The following is a 10,674-nucleotide window of genomic DNA, read 5'->3' as shown; positions in this document are numbered from 1 at the left end:
GGTAATGTGTGGTTCGTTGAGAATTACAGTACCAGGTAGAAAGAAAAAACAGGACTACTTCAGCTTGAGAGCCAGTAAATGAATAAGCCTTGTTTTCAGACAAAACTAAGGTTGTCCTCATCCTCTGTAGCCTTGGTTGAACTGTCAGTTGAGTGCGTATAGGATAGATGCTCACTCTCAGTACAGCCTGTCTGTTAGAGAAAGGCCAATTAAAAACTACTGAGGTTTAATGTAGATTCAATTTGGTTACAAAATCTAACCTCAACTAGGAAGGGAGAAAAAGAGAGAGGCATGTTACACTCAAAGCGTGGGAAATGTCTTGTTGCGTGTCCCTAGCGAAAAGGGAAAACTGTGCTATCCCCTGACCTTGGTCTCCATGGGGTTTAGATGCTTTATCCTCTGTGGATCACAGAGATACCCAGAGAGACCAACTTATACGTTATATCTCTGTTAGGTCATTCAACTCATCATCAGGCACAAAAACATCCTCAAATATGCTTTTATGACGTCTTACCCCATGCTTGTTTGTCACAGATACAGTATGTTCCATACACGCCCACTCATACAATCTGAGACGCAAGAACCTTCTACAACAGTCAAATCAAGAACCTTTGTATTTATTAATACAAAAATATTTTTACAAATGTATACAAATTCCTATATTAACTTGAACCTGTTAGATAACCCTATCTCAATCCCCTGGCTCAGTGTTAGATTAAGAGCAGCAGGAGCCTGGACTGCTGTGACCTCAGCAAAGCTTTGACTTGGCAACTCCTCTCTAAGATCAACTAACACTCTGACTGAGCCTCCACTTTCATGTTCTCTGCTATCCATCTATTCATCCCCTCCTTGCAACTCTGTACCAGCTTGTGAAATCAATTATGCGCTCCCCTCAGTGCATTCTGTTCCTTCTCTGAAACGAGGACACACCCTTGATGAGGAACACAGTGATGAATATTAAGTCAGAAACATACAGATGCTATATGGGAGATTGCACAAAACCAGCGGCAGGTTATGTGTTGTTGTTCACCTATTCAACATCAATCTCAAAGTTTTTACCGTGTCGCTCCATGTTTGAACTTAAACTCATTTAGAACTTAGAAATAGAACTGTCTGGACTAATCAGTACCAAAAACGTATTGATCCAGGGAATGCTACACAAGAGATCTTGGTAAACAAAAAGAAGGCCATATGTATGTGGAGAGGAAAATAAGGCTTTCTGTCTTCGCTAGCTACAGTACTGTACATCTCTATAATAGGGCTGATAACGAGAGACTACAGTACCTGAAGTGTTTTCAGGTCTCGCAGCCCAAAGTGTGAAAATAGTATTTTGCAATATGGTCTAGTAATGTGCCAAAATTCTGGCACACAGTTTATTTAGTTAAATATCTGTTAGATGTGTTCCTCTGTGTGAACTCCTTCCTTCTTCTCCCAGTCAGGCAGCCGAACACTATAGATTACAATGAGGTCCATAAGTCTACAGGGAATTTATAATTTTCACTGAGTGGCTGTTACACAAGCATCACTCAGCCTTCCATTCACCTTTCCATCTCCAAGACCACAAAAGTGGTCACCTCAGACTGAGCTATTTTCCATAATTGACTCAGGGTCATGTTTGGTTTGCTCATTTTTTTTAGGATACACAGTGTTGTGACTTTACTTTCATTAACCTGATGACTGTTATCGAATCAACTAACCATGTTTAATTGTTACCCGATTAAATTAATCATGTAACAATTTACTCATTAGGAATTTGGGGCACCAGGAGAGCGGTTGTTTAAAGAGTTACCATTTCCCGAGTGAAACTCTAGAAGGTTCTTACCTATCGCATCCTTAAAACAGTCAATTTATTAAATCATAACCGCTTATCATATCATAACTCTGAACAGTCGTAATCTAACGCATCTGCAAAAAAACAGCAGGGTGGGGGAGCGAGAGAGAGAGTCTTCTCTGAACGGTTGATGTTGAGATGTGTCTGTTACTTGAACTCTGTGAAGCATTTATTAGGGCTGAAATTTCTGAGGCTGGTAACTCCAATGAACGTATCCTCTGCAGCAGAGGTAACTCTGAGTCTTCCTTTCCTGTGGCGATCTTCATGAGCCAGTTTCGTGATGGCGCTTGATGGTTTTTGCAACTGCACTTTAAGAAACTTTCATCGTTTTTGAAATTTTCCCCCATTGACTGACCTTCATGTCTTAAAGTAATGACGGACTGTCATTTCTCTCTGCTTATTTGAGCTGTTCTTGCCATAATATGGACTTGGTCTTTTACCAAATAGGGCTATCTTCTGTATACCACCCCTACCTTGTCACAACCCAACTGATTGTCTCAAAGCAGCATACCACCTTCTATACCACTGCTGGCTTGCTTCTGAAGCTAAGCAGGGTTGGTCCTGGTTAGTCCTTGGATGGGAGACCAGATCCTGCTGGAAGTGATGTTGGAGGGCCATTAGGATGCACTCTTTCCTCTGGCCTAAAAAAATATACCAATGCCCCAGGGCAGTGATTGGGGACACTGCCCTGTGTAGGGTACTGTCTTTCGGATGGGATGTTAAAGGTCTCTCTGAGGTCATTAAAGATCCCATGGCACTTGTTGTAAGAGTAGGGGTGTTAACCCCAATGTTCTGGCTAAATTCCCAATCTGGCCCTAAAACCATTACAGTCACCTAATAATCTCTAGTTTACAATTGGCTCATTCATCCCCCTCCTCTTCCCTGTAACTATTCCCCAGGTCATGGCTGTAAATGAGAATGTGTTCTCAGTCAACGTACCTGGTAACATAACGGATAAAAAAAATAAAATTAAAAAGGGCATTAAGAGGGAAAGAAATTCCACAAATTAACTTTTAAGAAGGCACACCTGTTAATTGAAGTGCATTCATGAAGCTGGTTAAGAGTGTGCAAAGCTGTCATCAAGGCAAAGGGTGGTTACTTTGAAGAATCAAATATAAAATATATTTAGATTTGTTTAACACTTTTTTGGTTACTACATTATTCCATATGTGCTATTTCATAATTTTGCTCTCTTCACTATTATTGTAGAAAATAGTAAAAATTAAGAAAATCCTTGAATGAGTATGTGTGTCCAAACTTTTGACTGGTACTGAACACACATTATATCTACGGAACAATGTTGATATAAACCTTACTGACAAATTGATCAAAGGTACAAATCAATCAGTGCCTAATGGCATCTATAAAATACTATAATAGAAAGGCTTTTATAATAGACCCACTTATAATTCTTTAGACTGGTGATTTCATTTTATGTGTGGTGGAAACTAATTTCTCTCAATGAGGATTCATTTATTTCTCTAAGGAGAGGAATGATAACTAATATATATATTTATACCCTGGCTTGTATATAGCTCCGGCTGTAGTTGCATAATGGAAAAGAGAAATAGGCATTGTAATTCAAAAGCAAATCATTTCTGCAATTATTTTCTTCCACTTAAAGCAGGCAAGTTCTCCAGAAAAGCCTTTGCAAATAAACCTCCTTTATGTAAGCAATTAGTGGTGCTGTGGGAAAATACATTTAATTTCCACTCTCTTCTGGCCTGTGATAGCATTCTGGAGAAACAGGACAACTTCATAAGAATCCATCGAGGCCTATTCTGTCTATCCCGTGTCCTGGGTCCAGTCCAGTCCAGTTTGAAACAGTTTAGAAGTGTGGATATGGTATTGGAGATAACAGTCTTGGCAATCCATTGGGTTTCATTACTATAGTCTCCATGATGACGCTTGTTCTGGGGCGACTTCATCTTACTCTGCTTTATCAGCCCCTCCTATAGTTGACCTTTGATCAGTAGGAAGTGAAACGTTAGAGGGCCAGTCTAAGAGCCACACGAAGTAAACCAATGAGTCATAACAAAGCACTGAGATTACATAAGAATTGGTGTTCTGTGTTATTTTTGGAGAAATGTCAACGTGAGATTAAAATCGCCTTCCTGTTTGGCCAAACACTCTGGTACAGAAGTCCTGTTGTTTTACATTTTGGGGAAACCCATAAGACCTAATAAAGTTGATATATTTTTAAAGGCCAGGCACAACAGGCTAAAATTACATTTTTGCATCTTATATATTTTGAGATTTCTTGGTATTTTGGTCCATCTACAACTTGATGATTACGTATATTTAATGTATCATACTACTGTCATCAAAATGGCATGAATTATAACCACTTTTAAATGGACATATATCCATCATTTCAAAGCTCATTTCATAGAGATTGTTACAAACTGGACTATATGTAGTAAATTACTTTGACGAGGTGGTGATTGGGGGGTCAAAATAGGCATTTGGCGATTGGTAAGCTAAAATCAGTGTAACTGTCTTTAACTGCCATTTCCGTAAAGTCAGACTCTTTCCAAACGGCACCTCATGGGTTATGCAAAAAAAAGGGAAAAGGGTCTCGCTTTAGAGCAATTATAGCTGGGCAACTTGTTCTTTCTTCAGAGCTCTGGGAAGTGAGGTGATTTTCTAAATAGTTATATAGTTCTATAAATATACACGCAGATGTTCTGCCTGCTCTTGGTTGTGTGATTGCGATTGGACCAAGATTTAAAGTCACATTTCAACCAAACTACAATCAGTAAAGCTGTAATAAAACATATGATGACCTCATTCACATGATGTAACCAATGTTTAGATCCACTGCTGATACTAAAGTTATTGAATCTTCATCTTCATTTAAACTAAAGTAAAAATGTAATAAAAAGTAACACAATAAAATAACAATAATGAGGCTATTTACAGGTGGTGGGGATACAGGTTAGTCGAGGTAATTTGTACATGCAGGTAGGGGTGAAGTGACAATGCATAGATAATAAATAACAAGTACCAGCAGTGTACTAAACAAATGGGGGGGTGGTCAATGTAATAGTCCGATGGCAATTTTGATTAATTGTTCAACAGTTATATGGCTTGGGGGTAGAAGCTGTTATTAAGGAGCCTTTTGGTCCTAGACTTGGTGCTCCGGTACCACTTGCCGAGCGGTAGCAAAGAAAACAGTCTATGACTTGGGTGACTGGAGCAGTTGCCATACCAGACGCTGATGCAACTGGTCAGGATGCTCTCGATGGTGCAGCTGTAGAACTTTTTGAGGATCTGGGGACCCATGCCAAATCTTTTCAGACTCCTGAGGGGGAAAAGGCATTGTTGTGCCCTTTTCATGACTTTCTAGGTGTGTTTGGACCATGATAGTTTGTTGGTGATGAGGAAACCAAGGAACTTGAATCTCTCGACCTGCTCCATTGATGTTAATGAGGGCCTGTTCGGCCCGCCTTTTCCTGTAGTCCAGGATCCAGTTGCAGAGGGAGGTGTTTAGTCCCAGGGTCCTTAGCTTAGTGATAAGCTTTGTGGGCACAATGGTGTTGAACGATGAGCTGTAGTCAATGAATAGCATTATCACATAGGTGTTTATTTTGTCCAGGTGGGAAAGGGCAATGTGGAGTGTGTTTGAGATTGCATCATCTGTGGATTTGTTGGGGCCGTATGCGAATTGGAGTGGATCTAGGGTTTCCTTTCAATGCACTTCATGGCTACCGACGTGAGTGCTACGGGGCGGTAGTCATTTAAGCAGGTTACCTTCACTTTCTTGGGCACAGGGATTTAGCTTTTCTGGTAGGCTCGCATCACTGGGCAGGCCTTGTGCAAGCCCTGCCACATCCGATGAACGTCAGAGCCGGTGTATTAGATTTCAATAATCCTGTATTGACGCTTTGCCTGTTTGATGGTTCATCTGAAGTCATAGCGGGATTTCTTATAAGTGACCAGATTAGTGTCCCGCTCCTTGAAAGCGGCAGCTCTGGCCTTTAGCTTGATGCGGATGTTGCCTCTAATCCATGGATTCTGGTTGGGATATGCACGTACTGTCACTGTGGGGACAATGTCGTCGATGCACTTATTGATGAAGCTGGTGACTGAAGTGGTATTCTCCTCAATGCCATTGGATGAATCCCGGAACATATTCCAGTCTGTTCTAGCAAAACAGTCCTATAGTGTAGCATACACGTCATCTGACTACTTCTGTATTGAGCGAGTCACTGGTACTTCCTGCTATAGTTTTTGTTGGTAATCACAAATCAGGAGGATAGATTTATGGTCAGATTTGCCAAATGGAAGGCGAGGGAGAGCTTTGTATACATTTTGTGCGTGTGTAGTAAAAGTGGTCTAGAGTTCTTTTTCCTCTGGTTGCACATGTGACATGCTGATAAAGATTAGGTCAAACGGATTTAAGTTTGCCTGCATTAAAGTTCTGATCTTGGTTTGTCTGGGACAGGAACGGGCACCTTCTTCCTCCTATCCAGTGTACAGGCCTCTGTTTTCTGTGTGCTTTTATTTTTATTTCACCTTTATTTAACCAGGTAGGCAAGTTGAGAACAAGTTCTCATTTACAATTGCGACCTGTGCTTTCCAAATATCCATCCCTGTCAAGCAGCCTAGTCTGTATAGTATGGCTGTAAATCACGTTCCATCACCCAGAGAATGAGATTGTTCTACACAAAAAAAGGTTCCAAAAAGGTTCTACATGGAACCCAAATTGGTTCTATTTCGAACCAACAAGGATTCCAAAAAGGGTTCTCCTATGGGGTCAGCACCTTTTTTTTCTAAGAGTGTAGTTCCTGGCTTGGATTCTATTCAGAGATCCTCTTTAGTTTCCGGCAAACAGACAAATTAAGTGTATTTAAATACTGTATATCTTCTTCACACAGTAGAAGGATCAGACTGAATGTAATGGAACATTTTTATGAGTGTCATGTGTGTAATTGCAGTTTTCCATGCTTGTTCACCATTTTGTTCCGGAACTTTCTTTACGAAATGTAATGTTCTTCTGAGAGGACTCCTCACATTAGGAGATTTGAGAGCATTGTTCCTTTTTAGTGTACTTTACACATACAGATCATAAATGTCATGGTACGTAAATGGTACTGATTTACTGAATTATTGAAAAAATGTCAATGCAACTAGAAGTTAAGATACAGTACCAGTCAAAAGTGTTGACACACCTACTCATTCAAGGTTTTTCTTTGTGTTTTACTATTTTCTATGTTGTTGAGAGAATGCCAATAGTGTGCAAAGCTGTCATCAAGGCAAAGGGTGGCTACTTTGAAGAATCTCAAATACATTTGATTTGTTCAAAAAAAATTGGTTACTACATGATTCCATATATTGACTACAACTACAGTATACTGAATATTGGCAACTAAACCTGTCAAATGCCAGCACCATGATCCAACCAATCATGCTTATGCCAGTCATGGTACAGTTGAAGTTAACATACACTTAGGTCGGAGTCATTAAAACGTGTTTTTCAACCACTTCACAAATGTCTTGTTAACAAACTATAGTTTTGGCAAGTCGGTTAGGACATCTACTTTGTGCATGACACAAGTTATTTGTCCAACAATTGTTTACAGACAGATTATTTCACTTATAACTCACTGTATCACAATTCCAGTGGGTCAGAAATTTACATACACTAAGTTGACTGTGCCTTTAAACCTGCTTGGAAAATTCCAGAAAATTATGTCATGGCTTTAGAAACTTATGATAGGCTAATTGACATCATTTGAGTCAATTGGAGGTGTACCTGTCGATGTATTTCAAGGCCTACCTTCAAACTCAGGCTGGACATCATGGGAAATTCAAAAGAAATCAGCCAAAAACAGTTCTAGACCTCCAAGTCTGGTTCAACCTTGGGAGCAATTTCCAAACACCTGAAGGTACCACGTTCATCTGTACAAACAATAGTATGCAAGTATAAACACCATGGGACCACCAGCCGTCATCGCGCTCAGGAAGGAGACGCATTCTGTCTCCTAGAGATGAACGTACTTTGGTGCGGAAAGTGCAAATCAATCCCAGAAAAACAGCAAAGGACCTTGTGAAGATGCTGGAGGAAACATTTACAAAAGTATCCATATCCACAGTAAAACAAGTCCTATTTTGACATAACCTGAAAGGCCGCTAAGCAAAGGAAGAAGCCACTGTTCCAAAACTGCTATAAAAAAAAGCAAGACTACAGTTTGCAACTGCACATGGGGACAAAGATCATACTTTTTGGAGAAATGTCCTCTGGTCTGATGAAACAAAAATAGAACTGTTTGACCATAATGACCATCGTTATTTTTGGATGAAAAAGGGGGAGGCTTGCAAGCCAAAGGACTGGTGCACTTCACAAAATAGATGGCATCATGAGGATAGAAAACGATGTGGATATATTGAAGCAATGTCACGTCGTCATAAAGAGGAGACCAAGGCGCAGCGTGGTAAGCGAACATAACTCTTTAGTTCGGTTCAGTGTTCTCTCTTTAATTAAACAAAACGAACCGTGAAGCAATATGGCTAGTGCAGAACAGGCAACTAAACATAGTTTGTGGGTTGTTATTCTATCCAAGGACTATGGCTACCTAAATATGGTCCCCAATCAGAGACAATGATAAACAGCTGCCTCTGATTGGTTCTCAATCTAGGCAACCATAGACATATAAACACCTAGACTACATCAAATCCATAAACATACAAAACCCCTAGACAATACAAAACTACACAAACCACCATTGTCACACCCTGACCTAACCAAATAATAAAGAAAACAAAGATAACTAAGGTCAGGGCGTGACAAGCAACGTTAAAGCTTGGTCGCAAATGGGTCTTCCAAATGGACAATGACCCCAAGCATACTTCCAAAGTTGTGGCAAAATGGCTTAAGGACAACAAAGTCAAGGTATTGGAGTGGCCATCACAAAGCCCTGACCTCAGTCCTATAGAACATTTGTGAACAATGAGGCATACACACCTGACTCAGTTACACCAGCTCTGTCAGGAGGAATGGGACAAAATTCTTACAATTTATTGTGGGAAGCTTCTGGAAGGCTACCAGAAATGTTTGACCCAAGTTAACCTTTCTAGCTAGCAGAACACCTCGACAACATTCCGCTGAAAAGGCAGTGCGCGAAATTCAAAAACATTTTTTAGAAATATGTAACTTTCACACATTAACAAGTCCAATACAGCAAATGAAAGATAAACATCTTAATCTACCCACCATGTCCGATTTCAAAAATGCTTTACAGCTAAAGCACAACATAAGATTATGTTAGATCACCGGCAAGTCGAAAAAAACATGCAGCCATTTTTCCAGCCACAGATAGGAGTCACAAAAAGCAGAAATATAGATCAAATGAATCACTAACCTTTGATGATCTTCATCAGATGACACTCATAGGACATCATGTTACACAATACATGTATGTTTTGTTCGATAATGTGATTTATATGCAAAAATCTTCCAAAACATCCGGTGATTTTGCAGAAATACTCATAATAAATAATGAGAAAAGATACTAGTGTTATTCACCGAATTAAAGATAGACTTCTCCTTAATGCAACCGCTGTGTCAGATTTTTTTTTTTTATTACGGAAAAGGCATAATCTGAGAACGGCGCTAAGAACCCAAAACAGCCAGAGGAATAGCCGCCATTTTGGAATCAACAAAGTTAGAAACAACACCATAAATATTCACATACCTTTGATGATCTTCATCAGAAGGCACTCCCAGGAATCCCAGTTCGGCAATAAATGACTGATTTGTTCCATACAGTTCCATCATTTATGTCCAAATAGCCACTTGTTGTTAGCGTGTTCAGCCCAGTAATCCATCTTCATGAGGCGTGAGCATTTCATCCAGAGTAAAACCTCAAAGTTCCGTTAGTCCTTTAGAAACATGTCAAATGACGTATGGAATCAATCGTTAGGATGTTTTTAACATAAAACATCAATAATGTTCCAACCGGAGAATTCCTTTGTCTTCAGAAAGGCACTGGAACGAGAGGTAACTCTGTTGGGAGCGCGCGTCATGAGACCAAGGCTCTCTGCCAGACCACTGACTCAAACAGGTCTCATGAGCCCCTCCTTTAGAGTAGAATCCTCATTCAAGTTTCAAAATACGGTTGACATCTAGTGGAAGCCCTAGGAAGTGCAACCTCATCCATATCTCAATGTGCACTCGGTAGGCCAAGCTTTGAAAAACTACAAACCTCAGATGTCCCACTTCCTGGTTGGAATTTTCTCAGCTTTCGCCTGCCATATGAATTCTGTTCATTCAAACAGTTTTAGAAACTTCAGAGTGTTTTCTATCCAATACTAATAATAATATGCATATATTAGCATCTGGGACAGAGTAGGAGGCATTTCACTCTGGGCACGCTATTTATCCAAAAGTGAAAATGATGCTACCTATCCCAAAAAGGTTTTAAACTATTTTAATGCAATGCTACCAAATACCAATTGAGTGTATGTAAACATCTGACCCACTGGGAAAGTGATGAAAGAAATAAAAGCTGAAATAACTCATTCTCTCTACTATTATTCTGACATTTCACATTCTTAAAATAAAGTGGTGATCCTAACTGACATAAAACAGGGAATTTTTTCTAAGGAATAAATGTCAGGAATTATGAAAAACTGAATTTAAATGAATTTGGCTAAGGTGTATGTAAACTTCTGACTTCAACTGTAATTGTGTGAGATGTTGTCACAAGTTACATTGCATTAGCTTCATCAGTCCAGTGTTTTTAGATGAATGATTACATCACTGAGAATATACACCGTTTATTAAATGCAGGCTTGTTTCACAATCTATCCAAGATAAATGGGATATACCTCAACTCTCA

This window comes from Oncorhynchus mykiss, chromosome 30 (genome assembly GCF_013265735.2).
Source record: "Oncorhynchus mykiss isolate Arlee chromosome 30, USDA_OmykA_1.1, whole genome shotgun sequence".
In the NCBI taxonomy this organism is placed as follows: domain Eukaryota; kingdom Metazoa; phylum Chordata; class Actinopteri; order Salmoniformes; family Salmonidae; genus Oncorhynchus; species Oncorhynchus mykiss.
This window is presented reverse-complemented; position numbering follows the sequence as displayed.